Below are 22538 nucleotides of genomic sequence, written 5' to 3' on the forward strand. Positions count from 1 at the left end.
TTTTCCAATCAATTCAAATATACTGTATTTCAATTATTATTCTGAATAATACAATTTAAAATTCGAAATTTTTCATACTTTCAAGTGTATAATATGTTGAAAATATTAATAATTTAATTTAAAATAAGTTTTGCATAATAAATTTTACATATTTCAACATAAATATTTTTAATTAAAAGACATTTATGTTGAAATATATTGAATTTATTACACAGGAAATTTTTTATGAAAAATTCTATTATTCTAATTAAATTAATTAAACATATTCTTAAAATATCAACCAGACTATACTAGCTATAAAAATTATATTTTAGCCACAATAAAATAAAATAGCAACAATATTTTAACAATTTTAAAAATTTTTTTACTCCAGTCTATTGTTTACATAAGTACTTATAAAAGAGTAACTCAGTTTTACAACAAAATTTATATTCCAAATCAACTCCAAGTACATTAAAAATATAACAATTACAAAAATCTGCTTTATTGGAGTTCATTTTAATAACAGTTTTTTCTTAAGCACTTGTGTCTGGTGACAATAGTCTTGGTTGCTCAAAAGTGCTTAAAGGAAAAAAAAAATCTGTTATTAAAGTGAACTCCAACAAAGCAGATTTCCATTACTACAGTATTATAAAACTGATTTTCAAGATTTGATTTAAAAATAAATTACTCATTGTTTTTTTTTATCAAATAATTAAATTTTATTTTTAAAGTTCTCATATACTTAAGTGGTTAATGTTACCTTAGATAGCCAAGATGGCAGCTCGTCTCTAATTCCAGCAAGGAAACAGTGGGATGCACGTTCTAACCTAACTAACCTAACCTATTCTAATAAATTATCATTATTATTAGCAACCAAATTATTAGAATAGGTTAGGTTAGATTAGAACATGCATCCCACTGTTTCCTTGCTGGAATTAGAGACGAACCGCCATCTTAGCTACCTAAGGTAACTTAAGTTAAATGCATTATTATTTTCTCCTTCCAAATTTATTCATTGTAACTAACATGGTAATCTATATCATATAACAATCAGTTATAATGAACACCATTTATAAAGAAGAATGAATAAAATATTAGTAAATTATCTGGTTTTATATTAAATATAAATTAAATATATTGTCAACTCTAACATAACCATACAGATTACGTGATGTTAAGATTAGGTACAATTATAGAAAACAACATGTGCAAATATCAAATGATTTTAATACATTACAAGACAACATACATTATCAATTGCTTAAATTTACATGAAATATCTAAACAGCTGTTAAAGTCAAATCAAAGACAGAAAATAGAAAATATTGAGGTGGAAAATTTGAACACTAACCTTAGAAAAACTGATTCAATATTCTAATATTCAATAACCTAATCCAGAAGTTATTAAAGGTTTTGGAATTTGATATTCCAAATTCATATAAATATTCATTTCATCATTTAAATACTCCAAATTCATAAACAACTGTCAGATCAAATTAATTCAGCTGGCAGAGTATTAGGTTAATTTACCAAGGTCAGTAGTTTGAATCTGTCATCAAATACTTGCCTTTTTATATCTTTGACAATGTAGTTTCAGTTTACTCTCCGAAAATTTGATGCAAAAGATTTAATTCAACAATTTAATGTAAATATCAATTTTTATTGTATATTAAAATTTATCTTAACTGATATCAATTTACATCAAATATTAATATAGTTACAGCACTGATATGAATATGATATTAGGAATGGCATCACTAGGATAACACCACAATAACTAAAATTTTTGTGTAGCATTTCAGCAGAAATTTATTATTAAAAAAAAAAATATTCTTTGGTTAGTTAACAACAAAAAAACTTTTCGTAAACTGGGCTTATATGTATCAATATACCTACAATCAGCAGTGAAGTTGTAAATTAAAAAGTACCAATGTGCTAACTGGTGCCCAAGTTTGAATCACTACTGTCTATGGAGTTTTGCACAGGAAAAATGTAACTCTGTGGTGCAATATCTGCAAAATGGCTTAAATGTGCCAAAAATTACATTAATGTTCATAATCAATGCAAAAAACCATGCAAGAAGTAATTTTCTCAGTTTTTTGGCCAAAGTACAATAGTTTAAAGTCCAACCTAGATGTTCATAAAGTACAAGAGCTTCATTCTGCTTCAAAAAATACCAGGGTGCCATTCTGGTACTTTTTTAGGCAGGGAAAAGCCCTTGCATGACTACAGCCCTGCCTACAATACTAAATCTCTATGATAATTTATTTTTTGAATCTTCTAATTCAGGGGTCACCAAACGTTTTCACAGCAGGCCAAATAACAAAGAATGATGAGCATGGGCACATAACCATTTTGTTCAATACAATACACTAAATACACAAAAAATAAAGACAACCATCATATTTATTTACCAAAAAGTTGTGAAAGAAGGAGACATTAGCAATAAGTTATATCTTACCCAGTGTCCGAATCTCACAAACTAAGCAGCAAAAAACGTTAGTGAGATTTGTGAAGCTGGCATTTAGCTTTTAAGATATCAGCAATATTTGCTTTGGAATTGCTGCATACAACCAAGAGAATCACTTTCAAATGTTCATCAGTCAACCTCGTTTAATGTGCTGACTTTACATACTTCATTTTAAAAATGTTTGTTCACAAACATAAGTTGTTCTAAGCACTGATGCCATATCAGAGGTAAGTTTCTTCAACTTTAAAAACTCAGGTAAGCAGCAATAAATTTTCCTTCTCTGTGCTTCTCTTTCAACAAGTCATTTGTTTGCAAATCAATGAGCTCTAACCATAGATTGACTGGCATATCATCAAAGTTACAATCAAACAGATTCTGGAACAGAAGAATGTCACTCAATTCAGTAGAGACCTGAAAATCTCTCCAAAATATGCTTATTTAAGTCACAAATAATAATCTTCAAAAACTCAAGGGTGACACCATCTGCAATTCCAGCATGAAACTCTTTGAAACAGTGAAAATGAAAGAAGTTTCCTCCTACTTATGCTTCAAACAATGATAGCATTCTCTGAAATCCTTTGATGATTCTGTAGAGATCACAGATAAATTATCATCTTTTCCCTGCAGTTTTGAGTTCAATTCATTCATATAGGATGTGATGTCAACCAAATGTAACAACTTTCACAGCCAGGTAAGATCTGACAGAAGTGAATCAGATCTATCTTTTTCAGCGAGAAAAATATCTATTTCTCTTCGAAGCTTATAAAAATGAAACAGGACTTTACTGCAGCTAAGCCATCTTACTGCTATGTGATAAGGAAAGTCACAAAATTCAGAATCAATTTCTTTAAGAAAAGCCTGGAACTGGTGGTGATTAAATGCATGATCCCGAATAAAGTTCACCACAGAAATGACTGGTTTCAGTATGCAAGAAATATCTAAGTCCCTCTCACAGAGTGTTTGTTGATGTTTAATGCACTGTACAAACAGAGCATTAGAAAGTTGAAGATCTTCCAACTTAGTCTTGATCTATCCCACCAGACCTTTCCTTACTCCAGCCATGTTTTTTTCCTCCATCAACTGTAATGCATGGAAGCTGATTCTACTGAAGGTTATAGCCTTGCAAAATTTTCTGCACTTCCATGAAAATGTCTTCTCCAGTTGTTCCATGCATGCTGCAAATAGATGACAACTCTTCTGTGATCTGGAAGTCCAAATTAACACCACAAATGAACACAAGAAGTTGTGACATTCTCCTAGATCAGTAGACTCATCCAGTGCCAGAGAATACCACAAGAAGTTCCTAGCTTTCTCATGTATCTGTAGCACTATGTTCTCTCCAAGTTCTTCTGTTCTCTATACAACTGAACTTGCTGAAAGGCTGATACTTCCAAACAAATCAACTTTCTCAGGACACAAGTCATTTTTACTTACACCTATTTAATTTTTGTATATAGTAAGTTTATCTACAATCTCTGATATTTCCATATAAATAATTATATTTTAGCTCATTTGTGGCACCTTGAGGTGGTGGGCTGAATGAACCGACCTTGCGAGCCAAATCCAGCCTGCAAGCCGTTTGGTGACCCATTCTGGTTGGAGCTGTCATTATCATCAAGTTACAATAGAAAATACAAATATGATACAATTACAAAACTAAAAATAAATACTTAAATATAAGAATATGTATGACAATTTAAGAGTTACATACAAAACTTACTAAAGATTCTGTATGGTATCGTACAAGGAGAGATCCATAGTGATACTATTGGATATTACTAATACAGAATTACACACTTTTATTAAATGCATATTTCAGTTAGCAATAATTATTAAAGTATATTTGAGAATACTATAAAAGCAAAGTATGATTAATTTTAAAATGAATTTATTAATTTAGAATGTCTTTTGATAAACAACCTTGCTTTATCTGTTTCATAAATATGAAGTGAAATATAAAATTACATTTTTTCTGTAATTTTATTATAATTTTTTATGAAATTATTTTTTCATGACAAAAATAACAAAGCAGCTTGGCCCATCAGTGGCCAAGTGGTTCTGTTTCCTAAACTTTGGGAGTTTGGTCGTGGGTTCAAACCTCACCAGGATGAGCTGGCCAAGTGGAGTTTTCTGGGTTTTCTCCACATCTGTAATGCCTGAATAGGGCCAGTTACCCTTAAAAAGACCTGGAAGGCATTCTCTTTAGGCAGACTGCCCAAGTGTTGCATTGCTGTACCTTAACGAATGCACAAAGCAGCTTAATTAAATAAGTTTGATTACATATTGATTATATTGTTATAAATTTTACAATTTTAACCATTTCATTTAGATCTTTGTCACTTTGTAAGTTTAATTTAAATGAAAAAAATTAACATATGAATCAAAAATCTTAGAAATAAAATAATAATAAATTTTTAATAAGCTTATTCAATTGTACTGTACATATTGCAATATCTCTTAAAATAATTTTATAAAAAATCTTAGATCATGTCAACATTAATCATTATAATAGCTAAAGGTTTCTTTTCAATATGTAAAATACAAAACTCTAATTTATACAGAAAAGTGGTTTTTTTTTTTTTTTAATTTTTAAAAGAATCTTGAGTTTTAAGATAATTTTAGTTAGAAATAAATAAGCACTAGAGAACGTAGCTGATTAATTTGTTCTGTATAATGTGAAGCTCAATTAATCATGGAACAGTTTATTAAATGCTTTTACAATTTGCAACTCAGAATATTAATATGAGCAGATGTACAGTACCTTTTATAATTACCTGATTACCTGAAGTAAAGTGAACTGATGCTACCTTAGATAACAAAAAACTCAAAAACAGATAGCCATAGCCATTTTGGAATAAAAATTACAAATATGTAAAATTTATACAGTAATCCATTCTAACTCAGCTTGTATTTTAACTAAATACAGAAACACCTTGTCCCAGTGGTAAGGTGTTTTTATATTTAGATTTATATAGTACATAACTTTTAAGCTTCTTTTTATACCTTAGTGAATTTAATCATATATAAGAATATCTTTTTTTTACATCATTTTTTATACAGCTAATAAGTAAAATAGTCTTAATAACAAAAATATATAATGTCGTGGTTACACTTTAATGTGAGATAAATCATTCATATTAAAGTCAAATGTTAAAAAGGTAACGGAAAACATGTTTATAATACATGTTATAATTTTAAACATACTGTATTTCATAAAAGAAAGGTATTCACTTACAGGTTTACTTTGAATAATGCAAAATCTCACTCAATCTATGCTTGGACAATTGGGATTCTACTCAGGCTTGTAACCAGAAATTTCTGAGTGTGGGTCACCCACACTGATGAAAAATTGCATAGACTTAGTGTAGGTAGGTAATCTACCATAAAAATGCAATATCCCTAGGTCACTAGCATTGCTATCGTTATTGACGAAGAAATTGCTATGTATGTTACTAGTTCACTTATGACAATGCTCAATAAAAAAAGAAAAGACTGAGCAAAAACAAATATTAAATTTTATTTTTCTGTACCATATGGCTGTTTGTGTGGCCTGTTATTTGAATGTGATGTTGCTGTTTTCTATTTCATATAATAGTCACTGTTTGTGACTTTTTTTTATGCTGTTTACTTTTAAGCTTGTGTGGAGTGGCAGTGGGGCTGGAATTGTGGAGAAGGGCATTAGTGTGGGAAATGCTATATTGTATGGATATACCTGTCTACTGTATATAAACTAATAAAAATTATATAGGCCTATAACACTATTCTTTATGGCTATGTGTGTAATTTTAAAAACTGTAATAATAACTCATCGTTTGAAATAACACAAATAATTTTATATCAGATGAAAATTTTATTAAGACATTATTAGGGAAAAGCAAATTGACATATTTTAAAATTTATTTAATGAAATTATATGTATATGTTATTTCTTTATAATCAAAATATTATCATCATCCATAAGTTGCAACATCTCTGTAAAACACAATAAAAGAAGGTTCCTGAATTTAGAAGAAGAGGTTCAGATATTCATAGCAACTTCCGTAAATCTATTAGCATTTTGATAAAGTTATGCCCATCACCTATATAAAAATCTAGTCATTGAATGATTGCCAAATAGTATTGTAAATTTTTAGACTGTAATTAGGTTAATTAAATTAATGATTAATATAAAAATTTCAGCATACTATTTGGTAATCTTTGGTATTGATCCTGGTTGTAAAGTTGTACTAATGACAAAATATATATTATTAACATTACACTCTATTTTAGAGATAAGTAACACAAACAAAAATCTAAGAATGCTCTGTGAAGAATAGCACTCAATATTTGAGGTTTTGAAATGTATAAAAACATGACACATTAAAGTAAAATTGCAATTATTTCATAATAATTATTACCATAAATAATTTTATTAAAATAAAAAAATTTATTTTTTTTATAAATTGCTACAATATAATAGTGTTAAAAATTGTAAAATGTAACAAAAGAACCATAATATAACTTTAAAAATTTGTAGTACTATAAATAATTGATGAAATTTTAGTTATACAGTTCAATTATTATATAAGTAAGAACCAACACTAAATATCATTTCTCCATTTATTCTTGATTTCATATTAGATTTCAATTTATCAATATTTTGATACATTTTAGTTTTTAAAATTTTAGACAACTTAAGAAATATTTGACTAAGTGGCAAGCCATTATAAAGTGGTCTATAATGAATTTAAAATAAAGTATTTAAACAGTGGCGTAGCGTGGGTGTCAGCCACCCGGGGCAAAGGAAAATTCACCGCCCCCTTATTTAGGTATCTCAATTTAAAAGACTAAAATATAGAGTAATTCTAAAGAACTTTTCGGCAAAAACAATCATTATTATTGTGTATTGTACAGGTGTATCGTATTATTATTATTTATTGTGAAATTTTGCTGCCCAGGACGGGCCGCCCCTGCCGCCCCCACTACGCTATGCCACTGTATTTAAATTAACTTTTCATGCAATTAGAACTTGGATAGTAGTTAAAATACAAATTAAAATTTTAAAAATTTATGAACAGAAATTATTCAATGATAGATGACAGATATTAATTGAAATTATTTGGAATCAAATACTATTCATATTCATAATTAGTTCAAACAATAAATTTTTGAAAAAATAAACCATTTAAAAAAATTTACACTTTGGAAAAGGATCAAAAAAATATTTTTCTTTGATTCTATATTAAGAGAAGATATCCAAAAAAGGAAGTTATGGCCTTCCATGTTATGTTAAATGCATAAAAATTAAACTCTTATCTACAAAAACATAATTTATTCTTTCTGTCACTGTTAATAGAATTGTTACAGAAATCAAGGATTGAATGACACTGATAATTCATTACTGTGACATATAATACAAAGTAATAGTTAAATAAAACTACTATACTTTGAAATCAATATTTAGTAAGAAATTATGAAACAGAATCTTTAATATCAAATACATCAGTGAGAAAAATCACTAAAAAGTTATGAATTTTGCATTCAGTACAAAAGTGCTATAAAACTTAGATTTATATCTTATAGCCTCATTTAAAGCAATAACTATCGCATAAAAATAACAGCCAATTAATAGATAGTAATAACTGGAATTTACTACAGAAAAATTTATATGAACATTCTTGAAAAAACAAATTTGAATAATAAAAATGCAAAATAATATTTACAAAAAATTTCAATGAAACTGTTTCATTTACATGCTTTTATTATTTTACAGAAAAAAAACCTATTAAACCTTTTGAACTCTCTCTCAAAATGTATCATTGTATATTCTATAGTAATAAAAACTATCAACTTAATATTAAGTAGAACTAACCAATAAGTAAATTTTATCATATGTATTTTCTTAGCATAAGATTGCCATTGAGAACAAATCACACGGGAACACTTTTGGTGGAAAAACATTGGTTTATTGATAGGAAAGGATATGCATTTCAGGCTTAATGCCCCTTTTCAGTCCTGAGAATATAGTGACAATTAGGATAACACAACTCATGAGAAGATATGGATAAAAAAAGTAAAAAAAGTGGGAGCTAAAAGAATTTTCGCTCTAAACAGTATAAAAATGCACTGTAGGGTGCAATATAATTCTGATGAAATGTAAAAAAAAAAAAAAACAGACTAGATATGCAGCACCCTACAGCACATGTTTTTATACTGTTCGAAGCCAAAATTCTTTTAGTTCCACTTTTCTTCCTTTTTTCACCCATGTCTTCTCACGAGTTGTGTTATCCTAATCGTCACTATAATCTCAGGACTGAAGAGGGGCATTAAGCACAAAATGCATATCCTTTCCTATCAATAAACTGACCTTTTTCCACCAAAAGTGTTACCTGTGGAAATCGTGATTTTTTTTCAACAACAACCTTATGCTGAGAAAATACATATATAGTAAAGAGAAGAGCAAGCAACCAAGATTTAAATTTTATCAATTGAATTTTGTCTTGTCAACTTATAGTAGCTAGATGAATACAATGGTTTTATAAATAAATAAAATGCTTCACTAGGAAAGCAGCATAAAGTGGATACTTTTTTTTAGGAAAGAAATAAACTGAAAAATTTGATAATACAGTAAGACCCTGCTTAATGCTGCCTCGATTAATGCTGATTCAATATAACACAGGCTGCTCAAAGCCTAACAAAAAAAAACGCTCAAAATTTATGCTGATTCAAATTATTGTGGCATTTCGTTGATTCATGTATAATACGATTATTCCCAAACATGAACCAATCAGCAAAAGGTAACAATTCTTCATAGCGCTGTACTTTCCTTAAATTTATATTTGTATGGTGCAATTTTGAAAAAAAATTATATCATCATGGATGCCATAGGAAATATCAACTTCACTTAACAAAAATTAACTGATAAATGCATGAACAAAGTGTGGAAGAAGTTACGGCTGAAGGTATTCAAGAATTTTCAATGAGAAGAACCTATTGCTGTATTGTTAGATTGATCAAATTGTCAACCTAATCAATACAGCAGGACTAGGAGATGTAGATGAGCAAGATATTGAGGAGTTACAGCGGGTTTCTGGTCAGAGCCTTATCAATGACAACCTTCAAGAACTGGCAGAACAAGGAATTCATGTAGAACTGGAAAATAGTGATTCTGAAAATGAAGAACCCAAAGAATTTCTCTACAGATTTTCCTCAGTAAAAGTTTGGTAACAATAACCAAAGTCATTGATCAAATTGTAGTGAATTATCCAGATTTTGAAAGGAGTGCAAAAGCAAAATGAGGTGTTTTGGATGCGATCTCTTGCTATCAACATTTGCTTAAGAAAAGAAGAAAAAAAAAGCGACAAATGAACTATATGACTTTATTGCAAAAAAGAAGAATTTCCGAAGAGCCAGGTCCTTCGTCATAATAAATAAACTTTACATTTCTGTGTGCATATGTTTGTGTGTTATTTAACATATGTTATTATGCAAATTAATATAAAAATAACTTAAAATTAAAGTAAAATCTGTTTATTTTTGGTTGCATGTTCCTCTTTCCCTGTTTACTCTGTGTTAAAATGACCTCATTTAACACTGTTTCGTTTAGTGCTTTGCCATCTAGGAATGTATCCCCTGCATTAAGTGGGGTCTTACTATATAATGATTTTATATACAATCTTTGAAATTAATTACATTAACATCTGCTTTTAATGGAGTAAACATCAAAGAAATACAAACTAAGTGCTTTTATATATGTTACGCCCATCTTAACAGTCTTCAAACTAACAAACATGAAGAATCTTTACAGAATTCTAGAAACAAAATAGAACACATGCTATAAAATTCAAAAGCAGATGGTCAAGATCCAGAGAAGCATCTTCTATACATATCTCTCAAATTTTACATAAAAACTCTAAAATAACAAAATACAAAAAAAAAATCAACAATTTCTAATCTTCCTACTAACCATATCCAAGAATAAAAACAAAGTATTATATCTCTGAGATTAATAATAATCTACAGAATCTTTGATTGTCTGTTTTTGAATTTTATTTGATGTTCTATTTTGTTTCTAAAATTCTGTGAAAAGATTCTGCATGTTGGTTTGAAAGCTCTGAAGATGGACAAAGATATCCAAAAGAACAGTCTGTATTTCTATAATGTTTACTCTATTAAAAGCAGATAGTGTGATTATATTTATATTATGGAATATAACTGGTTCTCTGACAAAAGATCTTTCATATATATAAAATATTCTGTCGGTTGATAGTCAGGTCATTGCATTTGTTGACAGATGGTTTTGGCCTTATTCCAAAAATCTATAGCAATTAATCCTAATACTCACTGGGCTCCCTCCAAGTTCAAAACAGTTGTTTTAAAACTCATTTAGCAATTCTTCATATACTGAAATTACTCACTGATATCAAATAAATGATTTTAGAACTTTCAAAAGAACTCAACCATTTTCAATCACTTAACAAATGGTAAACTAATAATTAGGTTGTTATGTATGTTAGTTGTATTAGAATTCTGAAGAAACAAGGAATCAAATACAGTACTATAAAATGCTGCTAAAATATAAATATAGCAGGCATTAGAGGTGTTATATCATTTGAAATATAGAAATAGAAGAATGTACAAAACAATGTTTAAAAGATGGTACAAAACAATTGCAGACCAGGCTTTAGCAGTTTGGCCACAACTAATCTCATTGTTAGCCAATACACAGTGCCGGATCCAATAGGTGCAAGGCCCGATTGAATTTTTTTTGCGGGGCCCCTCAAACTTTAAATAACAAGATTAATTAACAGTTAATTTACATATTGAAATATGTTGTTTTATTTTTAATAATAATATACCTAGATATTTATTTTTGTAACACATATATAATATATGTTACAAAACACATAAATATATAAATTTTGATGTGTTGTGGGGCTCATTTGAGCACGGGGCCTGATTGGTGCATATCACTCCAATCTGGCTCTGCCAATACATTAGCACCTATCTGTTTAAAAAATTTCATTTGAGATCCACAGATGTACAAAATACCAAGATAATGCAGTATAATAAAAATGTAAACAAATATACTGAAAAAATGCAAAAAATAAAAATTTTATTATTTGCAAAAATAGAGTTATTTTTTTTTTATAGAAATGGAGTAAACAGAAGAAATTCATGGAATAGAGTATTTTACTCTAAAATAGAATAAGGGTGGTAATCTGTAATTCTAATGAATACAGCTGTTAAAGATATTGAACAAAATGTACTAGTTAAATATTTTCATTTTAACACAATAAACATTTACTATTAACACGGCAGTGAGTAACAGTGCAAAAGGGGGTGACACCTGATCGGTCGAGGGGGTTACTGACAGAGGAGAGAGAGAGAGATTCGAAGGGAACAAAGGAAGATACTTGCGGGAAGAGAGGAAAGCAGGACGGAGGATACGCAAGGACAAATACGTAAAGAAGACAATTATTAAGGAACGGATCAGAGGTTTTTTTTTATTATTGCCAGTCACCCCTTTGAACTTTTCATTCTGTACAATTCCTGTATAATTCTATGACTCTATATTTTACTCTAAATTTTGGGCCCGATATTAGTATAATTTAGTTAAGTTAAACCTAAGCTATAGTATGCTCTTTGTCGGTACTTGGGAACCCGTCAGTTGTATTGTAACGACTGGTCACAGTTAATTTGTATATCATAGTTTGTAAGCATGAATATTTATATATTCAGGATTTGGAATAATTTTTGAAACCATTAAATTTTTATCAACGCTGAGCAATTCTCCGGATTCTGTTATTTATTACTCGGCTACAAATTTTCTGTGTGATAGTGTTTGCCTGTCTACAAAATATTAATAAACCATTTTGTATAAAACAGAATAATATCATATATAAGTTATACAGTAGAACCTCGATTATCTGGATTGTTCAAAATAAACAAAAATTTTACGAATTTGCTGATTTGCACTTGGTGAATTGCGACACTGTTTATGTACGTGATGGAATACATAACTTTTTTTTGTTCCAACATCTCACCCGGCATAGTGGTTGTAAACTTTTTAATACATTTTGCATCATAATAAAAATATAATTTGACATACATATTTATAAATAATTTATATTCAAATTACATCATTTCTATGGCCAAGGGCTGCGTAAGGCGTGGGCCACTGCCTACGGCCTCGCGCCTCAAAGGTTTATGCATTACAGTACTTAAAAGCCATCAATACGACAAAAAAATTTTACTCTTCATAAAACGATAAATAGTTTGCATTTTTATGAATAAAATTTGACAGTTTCAATCAACTTCTTTTTATTTTATAAAATCCGTCTTCTTGCGCCATCAGAGGGCCTGGCAAAATGTGTATTGCCCAGTGTTTAGATGTCGCCATGAAGTGGTTTGAGAGCCAAGAAGAGTGTAACTCAGGACAACTTACATGTCTTAAAAGTATTCGCGATTTAGCGGCTTCAAAAAGAACAGCTAGCTTTAAACAAAAATCGATAATTGAATTTCTTAATAAAAAATAATTTAATATTGAAGCTATATGTAAATCTAGACAAAAATTATTCATACTGTATGTACATGTCTTTCACTGTCAATTATTATTTTTTCAATTATCCGGATTTTTCCTTATCTGGACTACCTTCATCCCCAATTAGTCCGGATAATCGAGGTTCTACTGTACTTTTTTGTGAAACTTTGGTGTAAGAACTAGACTCATTATTTCTTTGTTTCTAATTTTAATATTTTTGTACCTGTAAAAATAAAATTCTAAGAAAGGTAGAGAATAATTTCCATAATATAATCAGATTCAAATATGTTTATATTTAATTCAATAACTTGATTTTTAGTTTAATGCCAAACAAAATGCTGGATTACATCAGACTACTTGTATTTTAATTAATAATTAGTATTATTATTATAGCCCAATGTAATCTGGCAATTGTTTAATGTTATAATCAGATTCTTCTAAACTGCATTAGTATGTGGTAAGATTCCGGTTTACAATACAAGCAATTTCATAACTCTATGCAAACTTGGTGTTGCATCTGAGTTAGCAATCAAATATGTTACAATAATAACATTTAAATAACTTCCAATTGGTCATTCCCTACAAATTTTGTAGTATTAGCAACTAATCAATAACATAAATATGTATTTATTTTAAAACTTACAGGTGTCAATGTTAAAAATTAAGTACTATATAATAAAATCTCATAATTCTACTGAATAAATAATTACAGTAAAGTAGACAGGGGCATCTACAAGAGTTCAGCCTTCCCCACTAACACAAAATACAATTTATTGGTTCTAAACGTTATTTTTAAAAACATTTACAATAACAAATATGGTTTATCAGACCATCTGCAAAACAATTATCTTGCACATGTTAATAAAAGGCACTTATAATTAGTCAAATAATTTTAATTTTCCAGTTTGCTTCCTTTGGGTTCTTCCCAATCCACCCCTAATATTTTTTTAATAAAAATTAAAAAAAAAGCCAATATAAAACAATTTATGTTTTGTTATTCTATATTTTTAAAAACGAATTATATCATAAAAATTATCATAAGCTGGATTTTGTTAAATATTAATCTGTTCCTCTTATAATTAGAAATTTGTTAGTCTATACAGTCTATATAACCAAAAATTTAATCAAAATCATGAACTAAAACTTTATGTTTCATACATTTCAAAAATTTCTTGTTTATAAATTATGAGATATTGAAAGTAAAAAACTTGGAATAGTCTTTTCAACATAGAATTAGTTTTATTGAGTTAAAAGCAAATTAGTTATTTTTAGATGGCTACTTCTTAAAATAGTACATATATTTGGTGAATTTGTGATCTTTTCAATGTCTGTATTGTGCAATAGACAAAAAACAAAATAATCAACTGATGAAACTGTTGAATTCATCCAGAAACTAATATATTTAATATTCATTCATTTGAATTTTAGTGTATTTTATATAATTAATTAAAGTTCAATTTTGCTATTTAAACTGAAAAGATACAAAGCAAATTATCTGTTCAGAAGTTCATTTATAATTTACTTCTCCTTAATAAAATTATTTTAATCTTTCCTTAACATTTCAACTTTTTAAATATTTTTTTAAATATAATTTTTATTAATATTTTATTTTTAGAAAACTCTTCTAATATCAAATAATTTAAAATAAAGTTATATTTGAAACACAAAAGAAGAAAAAAAACTAATGTATTTATATCTTATATGCTCAAAACTTTAGAGAAAACAAGAGCAAAGCTAATGAAATGAGAGAGGAATAGACACTAATTCATATTATAATAAAAATATTATCACATCAAATCATCAAGCACACTGTCAGAATTGATAACTGGTTCCTCAGATAAATGTAACTATAAGCAATGTTCTCCCTAAGTTGCGCAGCCGTGCACTGCTCAAATTGTTGCTGCGCATGAGAATTTATGTGCCGTGCAGGTGAGCATGCACACTGATTTGAATTGTTGTTTACTTATTTCTCACTCTGTCTGCAACATAATTATTACTACGTATATTATTACTATGTATATACAGAAAAAATAATTTTACAGATTTTATATATATATGCTCAGAAAAATTTTTTTGCTCAGAGAAGTATAAGTTCCACTCATCTACAAAAAAAATTAGAAGAAACATTGACTATAAGATATGCAAAGTAACATGAATAAATGATATCATCATCAAATGTAGAGTATGAAATGAATATTGTCATCAATAATATATTCTTGTAATAATAGGCAAGCTTAATATTGATTACATCAAGCTATAGTTATCTTCATTAACATTATTAAATATGAAATACAAATATATATCTATTGAAAAAAATAATTATGATATTGTAATGCTTCTGATTAAATTCATTTTTATATAAGTTACTCTCATGTTTGTTCCTTAAAAGAGCAGACTGTGTGTAGACCGTAAAATGGCCACATTGTAAGCTAAGAATATAAGATGCAAATTGTAATCTGGAAGAAGAGAAGAAAAACTAAGCTACCAAATTGCTAAGTTTACATAAAAAATGAGATTTAATGAATGAAAACGGTTCTCTTTTTTAGACAGACTAGTTTAAAAAAATTAAATCATTACAAAATGTAAACTTATTTACAGAGAAGTAAATATCATATGAAGGTCACATATATCATTAGAAAGGTATGTGCTGAAAAAAGTTTATTCATTCTGATTAATAATTATATCGTTAATTAAAAAATTGTTATCATTCATTAAATTCTATGAAATTAATTATCTTAATTCATTATTCAAGATGAAATGTTATCTTGCCATACCAAAAACTGAGATTCTTCTATTTTATTATTTCATGTTATTATGAGTTATAACTGAAATCATTTAATAAAATAAAAGTTTATTGTATAATTTATGCTAATACTAAATTTTCATAAACTTACAATTATTTTTTTGGTTAATGTTACCTATGGTAGCGAACATGGCAGCTTGTCTCTGAAACAGTGAGGACGCAGGTTCTAACGTAACCTATTCTAATAAATTACCCCTATTCTAATAATTTGGTTGGCAATAATTATGGTAATTTATTAGAATAGGTTAGGTTAGAACGTGTGTCTCCACTGTTTCAGAGACGAGCCGCCATGTTCTCTACCATAGGTAACATTAACCATTCTTTTAACATTTAGCTCCATTTCTATACACAAAAATTAAAAAAACAACACTAAATCATTCAAAAAGTCTTATTGGTTTATTCTTATAATATGTAGGACAAAATATAGAAAGGATCAAATTTTCTTTAGACAATGATTTTTTTAGATAAAAATAATATTGAACAAAATGCATGATGTGATCTAAATGACAGTAAACAAAGTACGGAGGGAACAGAAGAAATCTGATACTAATTTGGCAAATTATTATTATATGAAAACCTGTGCGTCAACATATATTACAGCTATAGAAATATAATTTTATGAAGCTTTATCTAATATTTCTTAATACTGACATACAATATTTCAGTTTTTTATAATTCATACGAAATGAAGATGAATGTTGTAATATGCATTAATAAATTTTAACGATTCTCTTTTGTAGAAAATTAGTATATATAATTTAATAAATTCAAAAATAGGTAATAGAAATGTAAGTTTTTAATTATTGGTATTAAAAAAAAATCACAAACCATAGCCTAAATAATTAAATAGATAGATATCTATATATTTGAATATAATAAAATATTTATTTAATTAGCCGAGTTATGGTTCAATGAATATGGTGCTATCATTTGTATATTAATTTGAGTTTGGTTTACTACCAATATATAATATTACTAATAATAAGTGCACATGATCATAAATTTAAAGAAAAAAATTTTATTTTATTTTAATAATTTTTAATTTGAAAAATATTTCATATTAATAGTCATTTTTATGCATGATAATCCTATTATTTATTATATATTAAACTTAATAACTTGCTCAAAATGTAATCAAATGAAATAATGAAATTTGATTCATAATAATTTTTTAAAATTATATTTAGAAGTTGTTTTTATTTTTGTGTCTTAATTTTAAAGAATTTGTGTAAGTGTGCAAATATAATTTTATTATTAACAAATACTTATATTTCTTTAAAACAGCACAACCTGCTTTAATGTAGTGAAAACTGTTTTTTCACCATCTGTTCAATTCAAACATATTTAATAAAACATCTGTTTGGATTAATATTCAGTTTTGACTTTTTGAATTCTAGTTAAGTAGAATGAAATGGATATTTTTCTTTCTGGGTGTTTTATATTCTTTTTTATTCTTGTGTGTATTTATACTCTTATTTTAATTAAAATAAGAATATAAAATAAAAAGTAATTTATTTAAAATTATTATACAATTATAATTTATATTTGCAATTCCTAATACATAAAGAATAAATAAATGAAACTGCTTTCTTCAGGGAGCCAAATTTATTTATTACAACAAAAACATTTTCAACTTATTTTAGGTCATCTTCAGCTTGAAATTGCAAATCTTCGAAAATGGAATGTTTCTGCTGTAATAAATAAATTTGGCTTCTCCAAGAAAACAGTTTCATGTATATAGTCTATGAAATGGTGCCAGTTTCCAAGAAATTTGTATATAAAGAATTTTATATATTTTCCATAATAATTACATTATTATTTTAATTAAAAATTTTAATAATATAAAATTTATAGTTACATGAATCTTATCTATAACTTATAAGATTCACATAACTATAAATTCACAAGCAAGATTTTCATTGAAAATTTCAAATTATTCTTATATCTAATGATATATTTATATTTAATAATTTCTTACAATTATATGATGATAATTTCTTTATTTAACAATTATCAAAGTTTTGTAATTATACAAACATTAAAAAAATTTTACAACAAAAAATTAAGATGAATAACAGTAAAAAAAAAATCCTTTTAAAATCAAATAGAACAGAAAATATCATGTTCTTTTCAATGAAAATCTCTAAAATCATATAGTACATCAAGAAATCATCTCCACAGAACAGATCAAATATATCTATTACAGGCTATTCTAAATAGTTTAATGGAACAATTTTTATAATTCTTATATTATTTCTTTATAGAAAATATTTAAGAAACAATTTATTGACATTTATTTTTCAATATTAATAAAAACCAAAATACTATAATGTACTGTATTTAATAATAAAGTCAAAGATCTTTCCTTCTTTTTGCCTTGATGTCCTTACTGTCCCTACTTATGAAAAGGAAACAAGTCCAATAGAGAGGAGAAAAAAAAAATTAGACACAGCGATACCTCGGTTTTTGTCGATAATCCGTCTGAAAATAATCGGTGAAATTCAAAACTGACAAAAACTGAGGCAACTATTTCCATATGAATCAACATAAATCCAATTAATTCGTTCTAGACACTCCAAAATAATACCAAAACACATTTTATAGAGAATTAATATAGCATTAAATACTAAAAGCAATAAGAAATTAACATAAAAGACTAATTAGCATAAAGATAAAAGCATTAAGATGAAAGCAATAGAATTGTTCGGCTAGACACGCGGGATGTTGTCTTCTTTTGTAGAAGCTAGCTGGACACGAGCTTCTAGCCTATATTGCCCCATGGTAAAGTGTGACGTAATTGTCATGTAATAGTAGTTGTATCGAGGAAAATAATGCCTTCCGAGAAATCCGTTTTAAGGGTAACTGGCCCCTATTCAGGTGTTACAGACATGGAGAAAACCCAGAAAACTTCATGTGGCCAGCCCGCCCTGCCGAAGCATGAACCCACAACCAAACTCCCAGTGTTCAGGGAACGGAACCATTGGCCAATGATGGGCCGTCGCGGGGTAATATTCACACGAGAAATAAAGCCACACTGTGCTGGAAAGCGCATAGATCATCTTTTGTTTTCACAAAATTAGCAGCAAGGTCACTTGAGCACACCAACAAAATTCAAGGCAATCGACAAAAACTGAGGCAAATTTTTCGCGATAAAAAATCAACGAAAACTGAAACCAATGAAAACCGAAACCAACGATAACCAAAGTCAATGAAAACCGAGGTATTACTATACATGTATAATAAACATTAAAATAACATTATGTTAAAAACCCTTTCATGAACACTTTATGTCTATATTGGTATATTAATAATAGACAATAAAGAACTTAATACTATTGTAAACCTGCTGAAAAGGAGCCTTCAAGTTGAAAACACAAAAACAGAGTATACATGTGAAAATAAAAATATTTTGTTTTGACTTTTTAATTAAGATCTCCCATACAGGCAGCTCTTGACTTTTGCACAATTCGCTATTTCACACAATTTTTAAAAATTCATTTTTTAAAATATTTTTGTCGATAATGAAAAAATTTGCTTCCATGTAGAATGCTCGTACACTACAAAATGCAGTAACTCACTTTATGTTCTCCGACACACATTACTTCCTACAATAGCGGTCTTCTCGGAATCCTAATCACTACTGTGTTGTTCCGAGCAAGAGGTCAAAACAGTTTCAGTCTTGCATTAGGGCATGTGTCAATATGTTGTGTGTTTTGCCAATATATTTGTTTATGTTTAAATATTTCGTCTTTATAAATTGATAAACATGAGTGAGAAATGGAGAAACTGCAATGTTGATATGAACAAAAAGAAATTAAAAACTCACAAACTGCATACGATCGAGACAAAGACAGAAATAATTAAACGTTCTGAAAACAGTGAATCCTTTGCTTCAATCGGACGTTTGTACGATGTAAACAGATCTACAATATGTTCAATTTTAAAAAATAAGAGTAAAATTAAGGAATACGTTCAAAATTGTGGAAATATATCTTCAAAGATTGTTTCCAAAAGACATGGCATAGTGATGAATGAAATGGAAAGATCTTTGTCATCATGGATTGATGATCAACATCAAAATAATGTCCTTCTGAGTTTTTCAATTATTCAAGCTAAAGCTCTTAGTTTGCATGAAGATTGGAAGACTAGATTAAATGAAGATTTTAACACTGTGTTTCAATCAAGTAATGGCTGGTTTGACAAATTTAAAATGAGATACAATATTCAACTAACTCTTGACAACTTTATAAAGAAAACACCCGAAAGCACTTAAACATGCTTCGTTAACTTCATGTTGTATACATATTGATAAATAAATACTTTAAAACACAGTTTTTGGTGCATATTTTTTTATGTCCCTCTACTTTCGAACATTCAACATTCGCACACACTTTCAGGAACCAATTATGTGCAAAAATCGATGGCTGCCTGTATTTGCTAAATGGAAACTACACCATTGTAATAAATCCTATTAATAAATAAGGCCCAAAGTAGACAAGGACACAAACAGAAATCAAAAAGATCTGTTCCAGCTTTTTGTTTTGGATTTTAGATCAAGAAAAGTTTGCTGTTTATGAAAATCAAATCAATTAACTTTTTTATCACAATAATGTAATTCATCAACTTATACATTTTATTTCTTAGTTCAGTATTATGACTAATTTAAAAAAATAAAATAAAAATACTAAAATTTTAGCAAAATAGTTATTAGTTTCAAATTCATTAAGAATTTAAAAATTTGTTCTATTTTTCAGTAATTATAATCAAAATTTCTTTTAGAGTATTAATGTAGAATCTTTACAACTAGTAATTTAAGTTTTTTAACATTTACATTCTTTCTTTGCCCAATATTTTTGTTTCAAAAAATGCTTTTTGCAACATAGAGAAAAAATAATAACAAGTATCAATATTTTCAAATACTAACTCATAACTAATAATTACAAAATAATTAATTATTTGTACTTTAAAAAATATTTTATAAAAAAAAAAAGTCTTAAATAACCCTAAATATATCAATTAGTTAATTAAAAATTTATGGATTTTTTCCAAAACAGCAATATTTCTCATTATTTTTGTAATAGGCTACATTAATGTTACAAATTTAAGCATAACATAAAAATTTAAAAAATTCATTAATTAACAACTTAAAATCTACTAAAAATTTTATCTTTTTAAGATCAGAAATGTTTTACATTCATGTTTTTTATTCTTATACTTATTAATATTCTTGTTATATTCTATGAAATAATAGTTAAATTTACTTTTCAATTAGAATATATAAAAAATTATATACATAATAATAAATATTAATAAAAATGTTATCAATTAAATTGAGATTTATTATATTAAACTAAATTGGAATTTTACAATGATAAATAAAAATAAAAGAAAAAAAAATTCTAATGAAAACCATTGAACAGATTTTATTAGTATTTAATTAAATTTAATTTCGTTAGCGTCGCTTCTGCTTCTAGGCTAATATAAGGTCAACATCTATAGATTAATGGTAAAAAAATAATATAAATTTATGTTTGGCATAAACTTTATTCCAAAATTGGCATAACTGTTTATAAAAGTGGAAGTAGGCCAAGTTTCTCAGATTAAAAAATTAATAATGTCACTAGGTTTTGGATGTAAATAAGAAATAATAGAAGTTTATTTTTAATAATAACTATGATTTTGAATAAAATTTTATTTTAGAAAAGTTTTAAATACTGAAAATATAGGTAAAATTTCATAAAAAGTTAAAATTTTTTTATATATTTAATTAAATAAAAACTGAAACAAATTTTATTTTAAAAACTTATTTCATTTAGAATTATTATAATATTTTTATAAGAATATTAATTATAAACAACTTCTGTTGATAGACTAATTCATAAAATATTTAAAATCCTTTCGAAACTTGTATTTTTTTAACATTGAATAATATAAATTTATTTTACACGCACTTTTATTAACTGAACACTAGTTAATACGCACTAGCTATTTAAACTTTTAAAACTTTTTAATATTTATATTACATTTCATTTTACCTAAGTGTAATATGAATTCTATCAACTTTTTTAATAATCACATATTACAGCTTTTTCTTAAATATGATTAGTATTATTATTTTCAAGTCATTTTATATTTACATTTTAAAACAAAAAAATTCAAAATCTAATTAAAATAAACAAAAATTTGATTTACCAAGTAGTTATTTTTTAAAGTTTTAGTAGTATTTTTTTATATAAATTAAATCAATAAATTTATTTTTAATTCATTAAATATCTTTTACATTTAAAATTTCCTTCTCTTAGTTAACTATATCTTTCCTTCTTTAAAAGTTTATATTAGTTAGACATTTCGTATTTTTAACTAATAGTTTTTAACAAATAATTTTTTGTTTGATTACCTGATCTTACATAAATTTAAATAAAATGGAAGAATTTTAAAATTATGCTTCTCTTATATATTGACTTGGCATATGAATTTCTGCTTCAAATGTTTTATCAATGAAAAAAAAAAAAAGAAAATAATAATAATAATAATAAAGTTTGTAAAATCATATAGACTACGTTATGATTTTTACAAATAATTACAAAAATAATCTGTACCTATTCCAATTTTGTAGAATAAATTTTTCATGCAATTTCAAAAATAATTTATCATATTATATGAAAAAAAAAATTGGCTAATATAAAATAAATTTATAAATTTCACTAAGTAATTAATTTTATTTTTTAGCTTTCTAAATTAGATAATTCTTTAAAGAATCT

General features: G+C 27.0%; 1 protein-coding gene across 3 annotated transcripts in view; it reads right to left on the bottom strand.

Moving 5' to 3' along the window:
- LOC136984038 (rho GTPase-activating protein 45-like) overlaps positions 1-22538 on the bottom strand; it is an 85342-nt gene that overhangs the window by 56114 nt on the left and 6690 nt on the right. The window lies entirely within an intron of this gene.

Source organism: Centruroides vittatus, unplaced genomic scaffold (genome assembly GCF_030686945.1).
Source record: "Centruroides vittatus isolate TY-2023 unplaced genomic scaffold, ASM3068694v2 contig_900, whole genome shotgun sequence".
NCBI lineage: Eukaryota > Metazoa > Arthropoda > Arachnida > Scorpiones > Buthidae > Centruroides > Centruroides vittatus.